The sequence below is a fragment of the Ornithorhynchus anatinus genome, chromosome X1 (genome assembly GCF_004115215.2).
Source record: "Ornithorhynchus anatinus isolate Pmale09 chromosome X1, mOrnAna1.pri.v4, whole genome shotgun sequence".
Classification (NCBI taxonomy): domain Eukaryota; kingdom Metazoa; phylum Chordata; class Mammalia; order Monotremata; family Ornithorhynchidae; genus Ornithorhynchus; species Ornithorhynchus anatinus.
Window position 1 is genome coordinate 64,456,079 of NC_041749.1, and position 8,440 is coordinate 64,464,518.

General features: G+C 43.4%; 1 non-coding gene across 1 annotated transcript; it reads left to right on the forward strand.

Moving 5' to 3' along the window:
* Positions 1–962: 962 nt before the first annotated feature.
* On the forward strand, positions 963–1,100 carry LOC114807020. Its single transcript, XR_003755073.1, has one exon. It is a non-coding gene; the product is annotated as a small nucleolar RNA SNORA7 (small nucleolar RNA).
* The last annotated feature ends 7,340 nt before the right edge of the window (positions 1,101–8,440 follow it).

The window sequence follows — 8,440 nt, forward strand, 5'->3', positions numbered from 1 at the left end:
ACTGACATTTCATCCCCATTTGGAAAAGCAGAGCTAATTTCAAGCAAGCAAAAATTCTATTTTACTTGTAGGTTTGTACTGCTTATTTGGTAGTAGTATCCTGAAGAATATTACCTTTGCTACTGGATTCAGTGAATAATCCCCTACCTCCACCCTTTCATTTTTATCTATCTCCATAGAACATTTTTCAGTAGTGGGAAGGATTCTTAGCAGTTATGTAGGAGGACATTCTGCCCTATAATTGTTTCAAAACACCCAGACAAATGATTTAAATAAAGACAGAGATCTTTAAATGGTTTTGTTTGTTTTTTCACTAGCTTTTAATCAGTCACAGTCATAAAGAATACCTTGTCAGAACAATTCTGATTTGGATAGGCAAAAGAGAAAGGTAAGGAAGGGAAAGGTACTTAATTGGCATCATTACTGACCAAAATGAATTCCATTTGCTTAAACCTAGAGTCCTACATATTGTTCATCTTGAAAAAATATTTTATTATACATCCAAAATGTGCCATTTTAGTAGACATAGCTAGCCACTTCTTTAGAAGGTGGCAACAGGTAGAAACTAGCAGTTCTCCATATAAAAGGTAGAGAATTTGGTAGTTTTGGTTGGGCATCATGCAATCTTCTTGCAAATAGGAACATATTTTTTTCTATAGAATGCATATTGTGGCAAGTGAATTTCACCATCAATGATATATTTTTCATGTAGGAAGGACAGATATATGTATATATTATATCTATTATATGTTACTATATATATATGCTGTAGTGGGTAATTTTTTAAGTAAAATATAGCTCAAAGCCTCACTATAAATCATGTCTCTTATACCCCTTTTTAAGTCTGCATAACTCAGATCTAGTATTTCCTTTTGTGTCTTGCCCTTTTTTTCATTTGTGGGATTGGTTAAGCACTTACTGTGTGCCAGGCACTTTACTAAGCACTGGGGTAGATACAAGTTTCCCTCTCAGTATTGCACCTGGAGAGTTTCCAGTACTCTACCAGCCTTGACTACGGGAGGGAGACTCAAGCAGAGGCATACCCATTCCATTCCTAGTTTGGGCAGTGGCTAGCGAGTGGAAAGCAATCTGCTATGAGTCAAGACTCACCTGTGCTAGGCAACAGCAGCACGGGAGAGAATCGAGGGTGAAGACTCAAGTTTACTGCACAGAAGGCAATTGGTAAACCACTTCTGTATTTTGACCAAGGATACACGTCCAGAAAATAGCAGATGGAGGTGGGGTGTTCTGGGAGACATGTGTCCGTGGTGTCTCTATGGGTTGGAAATGACTCGGCAGCACAAGACAATAAAAGATACAAGTTATTCAGGTTGGACACAGTCCCTGTGCCACATGGGGCTACGGTCTTATTCCCCATTTTACAGATGAGGCAACTGAGACATAAATAAGTTAACTGACTTGCCCAAGATCACACAGCAGATAGGTGGCAGAGCCAGGATTAGAATCCAGGTCCTTCTGATTCCCAGGCCCAGGCTTTATCCACCAGGACATGTTGCTTCTCATAAAATAATACAAATATGAATCAATTTTATATTATACTATTTTTCACTGGTTTGACACAAAAGCTAGACATTTATCGTAAGAAAAGGAAAATACCTCCGCTGCTTGCTTCCTTTGATCAGACTATGTGGAGAGGAGAGGAAGAGGAAGAAGAGTGTTACTCTTTTCAGTGCTCCCCAAGTAACTAGTCTGCTGCTTCTCTCTTCCTTATTATTCCAATTTAGCAGCCTTCTTACTAAATCTGATGCATCTCTCGTTAAATACTGAAAATGTACCACTTTGCTGTTACCCCTTAATAATGAATATATTCAAAATCAAAATGTTCATATGTCTTCATATAATCTTTGCTATACTTCCAATTGTCTTTCCTCTGTGCTATTCCCTGTAATTGGACATATTTGCCAACATCACCTGGAAATTTCAAGCCAAAAAAGCACTCAGTAATTAAAATTTCCTAAATTTCCAGCTCTACACAAGCTGCCCTTAAGGTAGAATTTACTGTTATCTCCCACACCCTTTAGTTTCAACTTCACCAGTGTTTCATGCCAGTCAGATTATATCTTGGCACTTCTGAGATTAAGATTTTACAATATCTCCTTCCTCTTTCTTGCTTTGTAATCCCCATATTTCACCTTGAACTTGTGCTTTGTCCTTATTTTGTGCTATGTAATCCTTTCATTGTTGTTTTGTTACATCAGTTTGGTTTTATCCCCGACTATTCAATTTTCTTCATTTTGTCCTTTTCCTGCCTAACTTCTCTTTTTCAAAAAAAACTCTTGTATGTCTACTAGACGGCCAACAGAGTCATAACAATAATAATGATGATGGTATTTGTTAAGTGCTTACTATGTGGCAGGCACTGTACTAAGCACTGGGGTGGATATAAGCAAATTCAGGTTGGACACAGTCCCTGTCCCACATGGAGCTCACAGTCCCAATCCCCATTTGACAGATGAGGTAACTGAGGCACAGAGAAGTGAAGTGACATGCCTAAGGTTACACAGCAGAGAAGTGGTGGAGCCGGGATTAGAACCCTTGACCTTCTGACTCCCAAGCCCGTGCTCTATCCACTACGCCATGCTGCTTCTCTGCATAGGTATAGTCATATTCATTAACAATTAGTAAGCACTTAGAGTGTGTGAAGTGCTGTTCTAATCCTGAGGAGATTTCATGAACATTAAATCAGGCACAGTTCCTGGACTGTAGAGGGCTCATAATCTAAAAATCAAGGGAGGAGGAGAGATAGAGGCACACAGGGAATTAAATAATTAAACACCCAGGTCAACAATTAAAATGAGCCAAAACATGGAAAAGACAGATGTAATGGAATGATGGTTGGGCAGGGCTTCCTCTCATAGATGACAGTGTGGAGGGAAGAGGCAAGGCAACCCCATGCAGACCCCAAAGTTCCCAAAGTGGGGATTCACTGGCTGTGTGTTTGAGAGCTTTGGCCATCTTTGCCTCTTCAGCCAGGGAGGAGAAGCAGAGTTTCTCCTTAGAGCTGGAGACAGGGATGAAGGAACGCTTCCCAGTCCTCGGGCAAAGGGCAGGTTCGGGGGAGCTCCAAACAGTTTTTGTAGGATTCTGTCCTCCACCCTAAGATGTCTTCCTCCTTTTCACTCTGCACCTTTAAGAAGCATGTGATATTGATCTAGCACCAACCTTCCAAGTATGATGTTGCAAAGATTTTATAAAATTAGCAGAATCAATAGCCCCCAGTTTTTCAAGTAGTCCCTTTTTTGTTTCCTGGCCAATGTTGTTGGAAAACTCTGGGCCATCGTATAAGGTCATCTCCCTTCTCTCCCGGTCTCATTAGATGCCTTTGCTAAAATTGTTTTCTCAAATTCTACAATCAGCTCCAGATCCTTAAAAAAGCCAGCAGTGAGACCATCAGCTGGGGTATTCCATTTCCTCAAAAGCCTGGCTTCCCTACTTTCCCCTCATATTTCTGCCACCTCTTAGCTTGATCTCTGATTCTCATTATAATGCCCCATATCATGTAGTATTGCCATCATTTCTTTCTTAACCCTGTTCACTTGCCCCCTCCTGACCTTTAGGGGCTCTACTACCTTCATCCCCCTTTTCTACTTGCACACTCTAGCAGGAATGCCAACTTTTTATTTTGAGTGTGGGGGTGAACATGGGGATGGAACTTGGAGAGGGCAGGGGAGGAAAAGGTGGAGGGAGAGGAGAAAAAAAAGGGAGGCAGATAAGAAAAGGAGTGAATTGATGAAGGGAGAAAGAGAGGAAAGAACAGGGTAAGGGAGATGGGAGGAGGACATAAAGAGGAGGAGGAATCAATCAATCAGAGATATTTATTGAGCAGTACAGTGCAGAGAACTCTTTACTAAGTTCTTGGGAGACTCCAGTACAATAAAGTTGGTAGACGTGATCCCTGCCCACAAGGAACACATAGTCTAGTAGAGGTAGAGGAATGAAAGAGTATTCACTTGTAGTGATTCTCCTCCTCCTCCTTCTCCTCCTTCTCCTCTCCTTTCCCACTAATGCTTTTCCTGTCTTCACCAGCCCTAAACCCCATGAGGAGAAGCCCCTCGCCTACCGTGCCTCTGTCTGATCCTCCCAGATAGCCAGAGAATCCTCAGGGATTGGGTTGGAAGTCAGAGTTCTGTAACCACTGTGGAAGCAATCTCCCCATGGGGGCACCCAGCCACTACACCGCTTTGGGGCCAAGATCTGCCACCTGTGGCCACAGCTTCTCCTGCTGGTGAAGCAGTTCTGCTCCCTCTGCCTGGCTGTGGATCCTGGCCTGAGTGTGGCACAGAGCTAGGTTGACCCCATAGGTGCCTGCTGCTTCATCAGGTTCACCCCTCTAAACTCGGTTCCATCCCTGATGGATGCCCCCCGAGATCTCTTGGGCTGATTGGGTGGAAGTTGGGGGTGTGTGAATGGGTCCTGCTCATGAGGCACCTGGCAGGGAGGAGAGGAACTTCTTGGGCCCAGCCCCAGTACTGAATTAGGACCAAAAAGGGGGAGGGGGCATCCTTCTCATCTTGTCCCCCTTCCTGCCGACAGTGGATAAGAGCTGGACTCCATCTCTGGTCTCTTTCTGACTCCAAAGTGCAGGAAGAGCTGGCTACGCTACCCGCCCTGCCCCAAAAGCTATGGGGCAAAGCCAGTGACTTTCATCCTGCGGTTCCAATCCTATGGAATCAACGGCTGGGCATCCTTCCCTCTCTTCTCTCAGAACTGTCCTCTTTTCCAATTCTTCCCTCATACTCTCCTAGATTGCTTTAGTTTTGAGAAACATTGTCCTGCACCCTCCTCCCATTTTTCCTAAGTTCAAAAGGTTTTAAAAAAATAATAATTATAATAATAATGATGGTATTTGTTAAGCGCTTACTATGTGCCAAGCACTCTTCTAAGTGCTAGGGGAGATGCAAGGTAATCAGGTTGTCCCACATGGGGCTCACAGTCTTAATCCCCATTTTCCAGATGAGGTAACTGAGGCACAGAGAAGTTAAGTTACTTGCCCAAAGTCACACAGTTGACAAGTGGCGGAGCTGGGATTAGAACCTATGACCTCTGACTCCCAAGCCCGTGCTCTTTCTATTAAGCCACACTGCTTCTCTAATAATAATTATGGTATTTGTTAAGCACTTCCTATGTGCCAAGCACTGTTCTAAGTGCTGGGGAAGATAAAAACTAATCAGGTTGTCCCTCATGGGGCTCACAGTTTTAATCCCCATTTTACAGATGAGGTAACTGAGGCACAGAGAAGTTAAATGGCTTGCCCAAGGTCACATAGCAGATAAGTGGTAGAGCAGGGATTAGAACCTATGTCCTCTGACTTCCAACCCTGTACTCTTTCTATGTCCCACCATGTCTAAGCTTCATAGAACTGTAGCAGTTTTCTCTACCATCTATCAGTTGTCTGTTAGCACTTAAAGTGCTTTTGTCCTGAAGAGAAAATTGTTTTTAAAAGATATGTTAGGCACTTATTTTGAGCCAAGTGTGCCTCCAGGCTCCATGTTTCTTTCCCATGACTCATTGCCTCTCTAACATTAATTGCCATTCAGGCTGCTGTGAAGTCAAAGAACATAAGACCATCTGCCTGAAAATCTAAAATACTGACATCCTTCTGTACATTCATTGAATCGTATTTACTGAGTGCTTACTGTGTGCAGAGCACTGTATTATGAGCTTAATAAAAGCTATGATTCACGGAGACTCTTTTTTATTATTTAGTTGAAAACTAAGTCCTCAAGACACCATCTCAAGCTCCCCCACCTTTCCCTTTTGGCAACCATGAGAGGAGCTGGGGGAAGAAGCTTGGCTTTGGGGTGCTCACAAGTCCCATTATGCGATGGGACCAAACCTGAGCATGCATCAGCCCAGTGTGAGAGTCTGAGTGTTTCAGGGGCCCTGCCCAAGGTAGGCTGTCCAGTTTAATCTGACGAATCTACATCCCAGGCATTTGTAGAGTTTTCTTTATATGCCCTTGATAATCAATCAATGGAATGCTTACTGTGTACAGAGTACTGTACTAAACACTTGAGTTAGTAACACATGCTTCCTGCCCACAAGGAGCTTACAATCTAGAGTGAGAGCCAGACAATAAAATTAATTCCAGAGTGTAAGGATATGTACATAAATGTTGTGGGTCTGAGGGTGGGGTGACACAAGTGCTTAAGGGGTACAGATCTGAGTGCATCGGCAATGCAGAGGGGAGGGTGGGTAGGAGAAATGAGGGTTTAGTCAAGGAACACCTCTTGGAGGAGATGTGATTTTATTCCCCCCCTTGTTCATTTCATCCTTGATCTCATTTATATTTATTGAGGTGCTTACTATGTACAGAGCACTGTGCTAAGCACTTGGGAGAGTGCAACGTAACAGTTTGTTGGCACGTTTCCTACCCACAAGGATCTCACAGGCTAGAGGGAGAGCCAGACATTAAAATAAATTATGGATATGTGCATAAGTGCTGTAGGGCTGAGGGTGGGGAGAATAAAAGGCACAAATCCAAGTGCCAGGGTGCTGCAGGAGGGGGAGGGAGTAGGGAAAATGAGGGCTTAGTCAGGGAAGGCCTCATGGAGGAGATATGAGGCAGAGGAGGAGCCTGTGAAAGAGACTGAGACAGCTGCAAGAGAGATAAGAGGAGAACTAGGAGAGGACAGTATCAGGGTAGCCAAGGTTAGATAAGGCAGCTTCTAAGGTTGAGAAGGATTGGGATGGAGTAGAGGCTGTTGGATTTGGCAAGAACGAGATCTTCATCTGTGGTTTAAGTCTTTATTTTTGGAAGGTTTTATTGCTCAACACTAATATCTAGCTTAACCAGGGCTGAAACTTGGTCTCTTTCTTTGCAACTATGACTTCTTGAGTCAGGTTAAACTATTTTGACAGACTTCATGGATTTCAGTGCTGTGCTGTTCTGTATTCTAAGTTGATGGATTGCCCTGTCTGTAATATCAGTATCTCAGAAATACCATTCAGAGCATCCATGGCTGAGCTCCAGAATTTTCAAGGTTTATCAATCTTATCCTTCTGCTTTTGCTTTTTCGCTTTTATGGTATTTGCTAAGCATTTAATATCAATCAGTAGTACTTACTGAGTGCATACTATGTGCAGAGCACTGTACTAAGGACTAGGGAGAGTGCAATACAACAGAATTAGCAAACATGCCTCTGCCCATAGCGAGCTTACAATCTATGTGTCAAACATTGTTCTAAATGCTAGGGTGGATACAAGTTAATTAGGCTGGACACAGTCCCTGTCCTGCATGGGGCTTACAGTCTAAGTAGGAGGAAGAACAGAAGAACTGAGGCAAAGAGTAGTTAAGTGACTTGCCCAGGGCCACACAGCAAGCAATTGGCAGAGCCAGGACTAGAATGCAGGTCCTCTGATTCCCAGGCCCATGCTCCAATAGGCCATGCTTGTGTCTCCTAATGCCTCCCCCGCCCCTCTTTTTCTGTCTCTCTCTCATATGTCTCCCTTTTCTTCTTCTTCTCCTCTTCGAAACACTCTCCCTTCTCCTCTTTTTCTTCCTCTCTAAAATCCTCTCCCTTCTCTTTTACCTCCTTCTTCTCTCTTCATCTTCATGCCCAATGTCTTGACAACTGCCTGGTATATAGTATCATGTAGAAATGGTCATTTGTTATTTATAATGGGGACTATGGAGTGAGTTTCTTAATCTATCAGGTATGTCGTCTTTATCTTCCACTCCCACCTCTTCATATTTTCTCCCTCCTTCTTCCCTTTCCCTTTCTCCTCCTCTTCTCTTTCTCTTCTTCTTGAGTTACATGCTATTCTTTCCTCCATATCCCCCACCCCCCAGAGAGACACGCACACACACACACACACACACACACACACACACACACTGTCATGCTCAACTAAACATAATGTGACCAGTGGGACACAATGTGCATAGTGGGACATAATGTGCTTTGAGTGGGACAGTCTCAATTTGAGGGGTTACTATTATTATTACTATTAATATGATATGTGTTAAGTGCTTACTATGTGCCAGGTGCCATATTAAGCGCTCTGTCATTTGTACCAACAAACCCAAGTGGTGCCCATTAAGAACAGGAGACTGGGATGAAACCAGACTGGGTAGATTTTGCTCTCCAAAACTCAGCTACAACCTCATCCAGACACAAGCAAAGTCTGGAAGCAGCTTAGGGATGAAGCCTCTTCACTCTATCTTCTTTTATTACACACTGTGTCTCTCCATTTCACATCTCTGACTTTGCCTGCCTGCCTCCTTCCAAGATTCCCTGGCTCCTGCAATCTCTGCTATACATAACTGTATTCTCTAGGCCTCCCTGCATCCACTCTACATCTCTCACCATCATCATCATTAATGGTATGTGAGTGCTCAGGAAACATGTCTACCAACTCTGTTATATTGTACTCTCCCAAGCACTTAGTACAGTGCCTTGCACACAGTAAGTGCTCA